Source organism: Eumetopias jubatus, unplaced genomic scaffold, assembly GCF_037043125.1.
Source record: "Eumetopias jubatus isolate StellerSeaLion01/CBP00866 unplaced genomic scaffold, mEumJub1_p1.0 scaffold_9, whole genome shotgun sequence".
Taxonomy (NCBI): Eukaryota; Metazoa; Chordata; class Mammalia; order Carnivora; family Otariidae; genus Eumetopias; species Eumetopias jubatus.
The window spans coordinates 129,066,711-129,077,189 of record NW_028274815.1 but is presented as its reverse complement, the minus strand read 5'-3'; positions in this window follow the sequence as shown (position 1 = coordinate 129,077,189).

Sequence of the window (10,479 nt, the reverse complement as noted above, 5' to 3'; positions counted from 1 at the left end):
GTCGCTTAACCGACTGAGCCACCCAGGCGCCCTCTTTTTTTTTTTTTTAAGATTTATTTATTTGAGTGAGAGAGAGCATGGGGAGGGGCAGAGGGAGAGGGAGAGAGAGAATCTCATGCAGACTCCCCACTGAGTGCAGATCCCGACGTGGGGCTCAACCTCACAACCCTGAGATCATGACCTGAGCTGAAATCAAGAGTCAGATGCTTCACCGACTGATCCACCCAGGTACCCCAGCACAGAACAGTGCCCACAGCAGAGATTGATCCTGCCCCAAACGTCAACAGTGCTGAGGTTGAGAGACCCTGCCTTAGTCTATGCAGCCACACAAAGATATGCTTGTTGGAAGTACAAAGATCTGGGGCGCCTGGATGGCTCAGTTGTTAAGCGTAGCCTCTGCCTTCAGCTGAGGTCATGATCCCAGTGTCCCTGGATCGAGTCCCTCATCAGTTTCCCTGTTCGGCAAGAAGCCTGCTTCTCCCTCTCCCACTCCCCCTGCTTGTGTTCCCTCTCTTGCTGTGTCTCTCTCTGTCAAATAAATAAATAAAATCTTAAAAAAAAAAAAAGAAAATACAAAGATCTTTTGGGGGTGTTTTAAAGGAATGGTATCGTATCGTATATATCATTCTGAGCTTGCTTTTCTTAGTCATAAGTGCTGAAGATTCTTCAGGCTAGCACAGGCAAACCTCCCCAACCTTTTTCACACCAACACGACATTCCAGGGTGGGAGGCAGCAACAGTTTTCCTGGCCATGTTCCTCCATATTGGCATGTGGATTGCTTGCAATTTTTGATTACCACAAACGTTGCTTCAATAAATATTTGGGGGTGTTCATTTACACAAACTATTAATTTATTATGATTATTATTGCTTCAGCCAGACTGAGCAGGGATTTTAGCTCTTGCCACAAAAGCCCTGGGAACTCTGAAGGGAGATGAAGAAGATTATCCCTAAGACCCTTGTGGCTCAGACATTCCCTCAGGCTAAACGTGGAGCAATCACCGCCGGAGACGATACCCTGCCTGAGAAGGCAAGGAGCTCGTGGAGAGGCTGAGCGGAGGGGGTGAAGCCACATGGCTGCCAGGGCCTCGCTCTGATGCTCAGCTCGCCCGGAGGCCCCTCATCGTAAGTCCACTTTCTTTAAGGGCTCAAAGTCAGGCCTTTTCTAGCGGCCATCTGTATAAACAAAGTATTTTTGGGTCTAGAAGAGTGGTTTCTTCTCTGGGCAAGACTTTTTGACTTAATTGTCCCCTCACCTCTGGCTCCCATGCTTAAAAAGATCAAGACTAGGCAAAAGAAACACATCATTTTAGTCCACATCTCTTAAGAAAACAAAAACACATTCAAATTCCACTCCTCCCTGAGGGAGGTGACTGTGTTGGCACTGCGCCCGGCCCTGGAAGGCTCTAGATGTCAAGCTGAGGGGACAGATGTTTATTCCCAGCCTCCAACGACTCTCTCCTGACCTCTGACCTCTGGCCCCCAGTCTCGACCTTTCCCGTGTCTCTGCATTCTGTCTCCCCACATCGCCTGGACCCATCTGTGAGCCTCCATCTGTCCACACAGGAGGGAAAACAGAGTTCACAGCATAAATATTTAGCCTGAAGATCTTGGAGAGTGTTTTGGGGAGGCTCCTGGCAGCGGGGTTCCAGCACAGCTGACCCCACAGCCGCATCTTGCCCTTGCCTGCCTGCCCTCCACATGCATCTCCCTCAGCCCCACCATCCAAGGCAACCGGAGGCCCCTAGAGGAAGCGGGTGGGGGGGGCATTTGAGTCTGGCTCCCCAACAACGTCCATCACCCCTCCCAAAGCCACACTAATGAACATGCAATCTAGGTCAAGGCAGCTCAACCGCTGGCCCCCAGCTCCTCATACAGACAATCTGGGCCTGCCATAGAAAGATCTGACCTCGTTCACAGCTGAAGTTAACATTTGGGGCTCTGAGCCAGACCTGAGTTTGAAATCTGCCGCTTCCTAGCCGGGTGACGGTGAGTAAGGTACTTTGGTTTTTTTGAGCCTCTCATTTCTTACTTGTAAAATGAGGATAAAGGGGGCGATGGGTGGCTCAGCCTGTTAAGCGTCTGCTTTCGGCTCAGGTCATGATCTCAGGGTCCTCAGATCAAGCCCCACGTTGGGCTCCTTGCTCAGCGGGGAGTCTGCTTCTTCCTCTCCCTCTGCGCTCTCTCTCTTGAGCTCACTCTCCCTCAAGTAAATAAATAAAATCTTTTAAAAAAATAAAATAAAATGAAGATAAAGCCAGTGCTTCTTAACTGGGGGGTGATGTTGCCTGCTGGGAAACATTGGGCAAAGTCTGGAGACATTTTTGGTTGTCACAGCTTGGCAGGGTGGTGGGGGCTGGGGGGTGGGGGTAGCTATTGGCCTCTAGTGGGCCGAGGTCAGGGATGTTGCTAACTACCCTGCAGTGCACGGCACAGCCGCACACAACAAAGAATTATCCAGTACAAATGTCGATAGTGTTGAGGTTGAGAAACCCTTGGATAAGGTGATCCCCACATCGTCAGGTCGCTATGAGGATCAGGTTCACCAAGCTGCTGATACAGGGTCCAGCGCATGCTAAATGTCCAATGCATGGCTGTGAATGTAGTTCATGTTATTATCCTCTCTGTTGACTTCATCCTTCTCTCTCCAGCCTCAGACCATCTCTTAGCACCATGCCTGGGGGCACCTTTCACAGTGCAGAGGGCACCTGTCCACCCGCATTTCCACATCCCAGCCACAGCCCTCTCCCCCGGACTCCCACAGCTGCCTCCTCACTGGACTGTGGGCCTCCACGCCTGCCCCGAGTCTGTCACCTCCTCCACACCCCCACCACTGTGAGTCCCTAATAACCAGCGTGTTCTGAGCGCTAAAAATGTTCTCGATCTAATCACTGAGCGCTTTATGTGCATTATGTTCCTTAATTCTTAGAACAACTGGGAGGCCAATACGAAGATTGTCTCCATTTTAAAGGAGGGCAGACTGAGGCTCAGTGTAGTAACCGGGCCAGGGTCACACAATAAGTAAATGACAGAGCTGGGATTTGAAACCAAGTTTGGCTAAGTCTTGCTCTTTTCACTGGAATGGTACCCAGCATCTCTGTACTCACTAAAGCACCGAGGGGGAGCTCCAGAGTCACTGCAGGGAGGGGGCTGGTCTGTTGAAATAGAGAACCCCCCCTAGTGTGGACCCGGGGATCTGCGCTGTGACAATCTCCTTTCCACCCCCCTCCCTCGGTGATTCTCGTGCTGACGGTCTATGTACCACACTTGGGAAAAGACTCTCTCTCAGATTCTATTATTCCTTTTCCTAAAACCATCAATGATTCCGTGTTGCCTCAGAACTGAGTCTAAAAGCCTGGGCCCTCTTTTTCTCATTCAGCTGAATTTTTGAGTTTGTGTCATGCCTCTCGCCCCTGGGCATCTGCACATGTTGCAGCCCTGCCTGCCACCTTCCCTCTCCCCTTGCCTGGGTGCTTCCTGCAGGTGCTGGGCTGGGAGTGAGGACTTCTGGGGCTTAGCCTCATCCAGAAGCAGTTACACAGTATAACTTCGGACATGCCTTCACTTTTGGGGGACCTCTGCTTCTCCACTTAAGTCACGAGGATTTGACTAGATATTGGCTGTGGGAACAGTCAGCCAGAGCATGTTCTAACCACCAAAGGTGGGCATCTGGGCTGCCCCACTTGGTTGTGGGTGGGCAGCCTGACTCCCTGGCAGTGCTAAGCAGGAAGTCGTGTTACTGGGAAGTCCAGCCCCAGAGCCTTGGCTGAAGCCGCTTTGGCCGAAGCAGTGTTTCCCCACCTTATCTTCAACCTACTTGCTCATAATGTTTAGACATTTAGCCTTAAGTTGAGAAATCTGGTGACTCAGAGAAAAAGCAGCTGTGGCCAGCCCCTGATCCTGGAGCCCTCCGCCCCTAACAGGGACTCACCCTTCCGACAGAGAAATGTACTTTCCCCGCCAGCAGCGCTTCACGGTGGAAGGAGCAATCTGAGACCCACAGAGGGAAACCGACTTCCCTAAAGCCATACAGCCAGCCAGCGGCATGCATGCATTAAATATTTTCTGACTATCTACCATGTGCAAATCTCTGTGGCAGGTGCTGGGAAGACAGTGGTAAACAGGACAGGGAACTGTCCTTGCAGGAATTTTAGCCATGGCCAAAGACTCTCAAGTGGATTAGTAGCTAACACATATAAAGCTCTATCGTGTGCTGGTCACCCTTTCAAGTGCTTTATGTGATGACTTGATTTAACCCTCATCATAGCCCAGTGAGGTAGTGGCTGTCATTTGACAGTAAGGAAACTGAGGCACAGTGAGGTTAAGACACTTGCCCGTGGTCACACAGCTAGTGTAGTGGGCTAAATGGTGGACCTCCACCAAATCAGGTCATAATCCCTGGCACCCATGAACGTTACCGAATATGGGAAAGTCTTTGCAGATGTGACTAAATTAAGGATTTGGGGATGAGATGAACCTGGATTATCCAGCTGGGCTCTCAGTGCCACCCCACGTGTCATCATCGGGGGGAGAGTAGACAGACACACAGCGGAGGAGAAGGTGATGGGGAGGCAGAGGCAGGGACTGTGGTAACGTGTCAACAGGCAAGGGGATGTCAGCAGCCGTCAGAGGCCGGAAGGGGCGAGGGATGATCTCCTCTAGAGTCTCTGCAGGGAGCACCTTGGTTTCCACCCAGTGAAGCTGATGTTGACCATCTGCCCTCCAGAACTGAGCCAGAGTCAGCTTCTGTTGTCATGAGCCACCAAGTTTGTGGTAATTTCTTACAGCAACCATAGGAAACAAATACAGCTAATAAATGGCCCAACCAATGTTTAAACCTTGGCAGCCTTCCAGCGTTCAACGTTCTAGAAGCACCTTCTTTCTGTTCCACTGGCCAGAGCTAGTCTCATGGTCAGCCCAGATTCAGAGCGTGTGGAGTTAAGTCACATTGCAAAGGGCTCGTCCAGGGAGGCCACTAATCGGGGCATCAAGGTGGTGAAACTCCCCCAGTCCCCAACTCCAGCTCAGGAAGTGGGCCGGAGAGGGAGGCCTGGCCAGCCTGAGCATCTCATCTGGCTACAGGGATTTGCATCTGACTAATAACGCCAGGCTGAGTTAGCCCCAGACTTTCGCTAAGACTGCTGACAGAAAGACTCTCCTTCTACTAGGGTTTCTGAGCTGGCAGGATGCCAGGCTGCCAGCTAGGATTCCCTAGCAGCCCGAAATCCTGCCTGCAGCCACCTTGACATAAGACAGGGAGGGGCCTGAGGGGGAAGCCAGCACAGAGAAAAGCCGAGCTGAGAGATGGAGAGGAATGAATTCTGACAATGTCCTTGGAGCTCTTGGATCCTGCTGTACCTGAAGCTGTTTTTCCCCAGATCCCTGAAGGCAGGATTCTACCGCTGGACTTTCCCTGCTTGGGCCAAGAAATTATTATTATTATTATTGTTATTATCATTATTATTACTATTATTTTGCTTAAGCCAGTATGACTTGAGTTTCTAACCCCTACCACCAAAAGCATTGTCGACTATCATACATAGACAAATGGTTCTCATACCGAACACTTTGTCAGTAAGGTAGAGAGTTTTCCCTTTAGGGATCAAGTGACATGGGCCACTAGGGGCACAGGAGCTTCTGAATCTTGTTCCATCACTTGGAATGGGAACACAGTTGATGGGAGCAGAGGAAAGCCAGGCTTCGGAGTCCAACATTCTGGAGTCTCATGCCACCTCCATTACTTGCAAGCTCCCAACACTGGTTAAAGGAGCCTTGAGTCCTCCTTCTGGGGGTGGGGGTGGGCGTGGGAGGTGGTGTTATGAGGATTTGAGGACCTCATGCACCTGGCCTGCTTAGTGCAGAGGGGATCCTCACTAAATAGCACTCAGGAACCTCAACTTTTCTTCTTGGAGCTCTGTTTCCCTGTGACTAAGGCAGGGTGCAGGCAGATGCCATTGTGGAGAGAAGCAGGGGAGGAAAGAAAACTAAACAACCACACTTGTCCCTGAAGCACCCAAGTGAAACTGGTCTTACCTGAACAAACAGTTTAAATTATTTTCCTGGCTTAAGATTTTGTATTTCTTATCACATGAAGGCTCATGACAAGATCAGGCTAGGGATCCAAGCAGAACTTTTTGTGGTACTTACTCTATGCCAGGCTCTGGTTACACGTGTCCTCCAAAGGAAACTGAGGCCCAGAGAGGTTAAGTGACTCGCCTGAGGTCACACAGTAAGTGGCAGAGCCGGGATTTGGACCCGGGTCCTCTGGCTCCATAACATCCCTCACTCCTAATCACTGCACTAGATGACCTCTAAGGAGGGTATAAAAGGCTAGTTTTCTTTGCATATCCAATTTCAAAGGAAGGAAATTTGCAACCTAGTGCAACCCTAACAGTGTAAGCCCTCATAGTGGGGCCTTAATCTTTGTGAGCACAAAGGAGCATTCCAGAGCTTACATGTGGGCCATCCTTAGGCTGCCTCCAATGTGCACAGATTTTGTTTGATCCATGAAGTATTTTGCATCTTGCAAAAATAAGCCTCCCCCCGCCCCCCGCCCCTGCAACTTCCCTGGCCTCTCTTAAAAAACATAGGGCTGGAGCTGAGGGGCAAGGCTGGATCTGAAGGGGGGGTCTGTTCACTGCAGGAGGAGAAAGCGGAGGAGGCCTAGCCCTCTGAATACAGCTCAGTCTGAGGTGGTTTCCTGTGCCCAGGATGTCTCGTCTGGGTCAGGCACATCCCCAGGAGCCAGCCATTCATTCCTGCCAGGAGCACAAGGCCCCCTTGTTCCCCTGACAGCCTGGAGACCCGCAGGGAAACGAAAGCAAAGGGTCTCTGGTCAGAGCCCAGACCCCACCATCCCAGGGCTTGGTGGCCTTCCTGCCCAACATCTCACCTTCCCACCCCAGTGTTTGGTTCTCCTTGGGGGATCTACTCTTCCCACCTTGTTTGGCTGTCCATCAAGGTCGGCTTTGGGTGGGCACATGACCCAAACTCAGCCAATCAGATTCTCTCTTGGAAGAAGAGTCGCTAAGGGGAAATTAATGCTAAGATGGGGACAGTTGGTGCCCGGACGACCTGGCCCTTTGGCTCCTATTCCCCACAACCCTGGCTCCCGCCTCCTGTGTCCCTGGAGCTGACCTGTTACTGTCCTTTCCAAGTCCCAGCTGGTCAACTTCTGCTTCCATAACCCTCCTTTCTCCTTTTTTGCTTAAATTAGCCAGGGTTGGCTTCTGCTGCTTGGCACCCAGGAACTCTGCCTGATGCCAGGGTGACGGCTGTTGTTTCTACAGTTGGTGTGACGGCCACATCATATGCACTGGAGTAAACTGTAAAGTGCCACTAAAACATGAGGAATTGTCGAGGCACTGGCATGTAGATCTTATTCACTTGGGCCTAGGAATCAGAATGAGATTCCTGGTTTTACCCCTTTCTTGCTGTGTGACCTTGGGCTACTTACAACCCCCTGTCTTGAGCACCAAATATGGAACAGATACTTTCATGTGCTATTGTATTCAGGCCTCAGAATGGAGAACTTTTTGTGATTGCAAGTGACAGAAACCCAACCCAAACCAGCGTAAGCAAAAAAAGAGAATTTAATGGTTCCTGTAGTCAGGAGCATCCTAGCTTCAGGCATGGCTGGATCCAGAGGTTCAGATTATGCCTAAAGAAATCAGTTTTCCCCCATCTCTTGGCTGTGCTTCCCTATGCATTGGTTTCATGCTCAGACAGTTTCTCTTCAGGAGAATAAAACACATGGCTGCAATATCCCACCAGCTCAGAAATCCTTCTGATTGCCAAGGAAGGAGACATCTTCATTCACCAAAGTGAAGGACACAGCTATAGATCGTCCTTTATTCCTCTTCTGTGTTTTTTTTTTTTTCATTATTATCAATGGAGGAAGGTTGGAAGGCTGTGATAAGTATGCTTATCAGGTTGTATTTATCAAATGTTTCCAATACTTCTAGATACTAACTCTTTCATCCTCTCAACCACCCTGTGATGTAGGTTCTATGACCATGCCCATTTGATACATGGGGAACTGAATCACAGAGAGGTTAAGAATTTGCCTGGGGCCACACAGCTTTTAAGTGGAGGTGCCAGGCTTTGAGTCCACTCAGCCTGGCTCTGGAGTGCAAGCTTTTACACTTATAGCACCTCTGTGGAAGCAGAACCATAGACATCTGGGCTACGCAATGGCCTGGGCATCAGAATTTGGAGCTGTGGACCACAGGCATGACTGAACAGCCACCTGAAGGCTTCCTAACTCACCACTGATTTGAGATGTTAACTGTTCCGGTTACCTATGGCTGCAGAAAAATTACCTCCAAAGTGGCTGAAAAAATCATTTCATTAATGGATCTTCAATTTGAGTAGGGGTCAGTAGGGAAGACTGTGTTCTATCTAACATCAGCTGGGCTGGGTCCACCAAGGGCTGGAGGATCCACTTTCCAGATGCCTCACTAACATGGCTGGCAAGTTGGTGCTGGTTGTTGGCTAAGAGTTCAGCTGGGTTTGAGATTTGGGGACCTTGATACGTCTCCGCACAGGCCTCCCCAGGTGCCCCCGGCTTCCTCACAACCTGGTGGCTTGGATCTAAGGGCAGAGCCTCTCCATAGTGAGGGAGAAAGCCAGGCAGAGGCTGCATTGTCTTTATGACCTAGCCTCCTAAGCTAAAGAGAATCACTTGCACTCTACTTTATTAATTAAGGTGGTCACGGAGGCCTGCCCAGGTTCAAGGGAGGGGCAAGGTCTGGAAGAGTTTGTGGGACCAGAAATACCATCGTGGCTATTTTTAGAAAACACAACCGGCCACGTTAACTTTGTCATGTACTAAATTCCTGAGTGCATTTTGATCTATTTTTGTTTTTGTTCCATTAATCTGTTAATATGCACCAGTACCACAATGTTTTAATTTATTAAGACTTTATAATATGGTCTAATATCAGATAGAGCTCTTCTCCCCGCATTGCCCTTCTCTTCCAGAGATCTCTTGGATTTTTTTGCTTGTTTAATTTTTTTGTATGATTAATTTTAAATTAGCTCATCTGGTTAAAAAGCTGTTGGTATTTTACTGTGATAACATTGAACTTATAAATTAATTTAAGGAAAACAGATACTGCCTTAATGACGAAACTTGCCATCCAAAATCATGGTGTACCTTTGTTCAAGTATTTGAAATGTGTAATTAATACATTTGTTCAAGGTTTTCTTGTGTGCCCTTCAGTAGTGACTTCAAGTTTCCTTCGTGTAGGCCTTGCATATCTTTTGTTACATTTACTCCTAGGTATTCAATCTTGGTTTTGTTACTGTAAGTGGGAAATTTTCTTTCAATAGATCTTCCACTTGATGAACGTTTGAATATAGGGAAGCTATTGATTGATGCATGCATCATGGACATCTTACTGCATTATCCCAGGTTTCCTACAGACAGGATCATTTCATATGCACAATATTGGCAATTTTATCTTCTTCTGTTCAGTTTTTATGTCTCTATAACCCCTTTCTTTGCCATCTAATTTGGCACTGACCGGGGCTATCTTAAATATCCAGTTCTATGTTAAATTATAGCAGTGAAAATGGACATTTTTGTCTTGGTCCTTTAGTGGACACGCCCCTAGGTTTTCTCCAAAAGCATGATGTACTTAGATATATTTTATCATGTTAAAGAGGCAAATACCTCTTTATACTTTACTGAGTATCTATGGATTCTTATTTATTGCATGCATGTGTGTATGTGTTTTCATCAAGAATGGATGTTGAACTTTCTCAAATACCTTTTTAGTGCCTAAAAAGAATCATGGCTATTCTGGGGCGCCTGGGTGGTTCAGTCAATGGGTGTCTGCCTTCGGCTCAGGTCATGATCCCGAGGTCCTGGGATCGAGCCCCACATCGGGCTTCCTGCTCCTCGGGAAGCCTGCTTCTCCCTCTCCCACTCCCCCTGCTTGTGTTCCTGCTCTAGCTCGCTCTCTCTCTGTCAAATGAATAAATAAAATCTTAAAAAAAAATCATGGCTATTCTCCTCAGATCTATTAATATCATAAATTACATTAACAGGGGCGCTTGGGTGGTTCAGTTGGTTAAGTGGCCGACTCTTGATTTTGGCTCAGGTCATGAACTTAGGGTCCTGGGATCCAGCCCCGTGTCCCGCTCTGCTTGAGAATTTTCTCTCTCCCTTTTCCTCTGCCCCTCCCCTGCCCATGAGCGCTCTCTCTCTCTTTCCCTCATAAATAAATAAATCTTTAAAAAAATTACATTAACAGATTTCCCAATATTAAACTAGCTTTGCATTCTTAGAATAAAACCCACTTTTTATGATGTGTTATTCTTTTTCCCCCCTAGATTTTATTTTTTAAGTAATCTCTGCGCCCCACGTGGGGCTTGAACTCACAACCTTGAGATCAAGAGTGCATGTTCTACTGACTGAGCCAGCCAGGTGTCACGTGTGTGTTATTCTTTTATTGGGCTTCCAGTTCTGTTTGC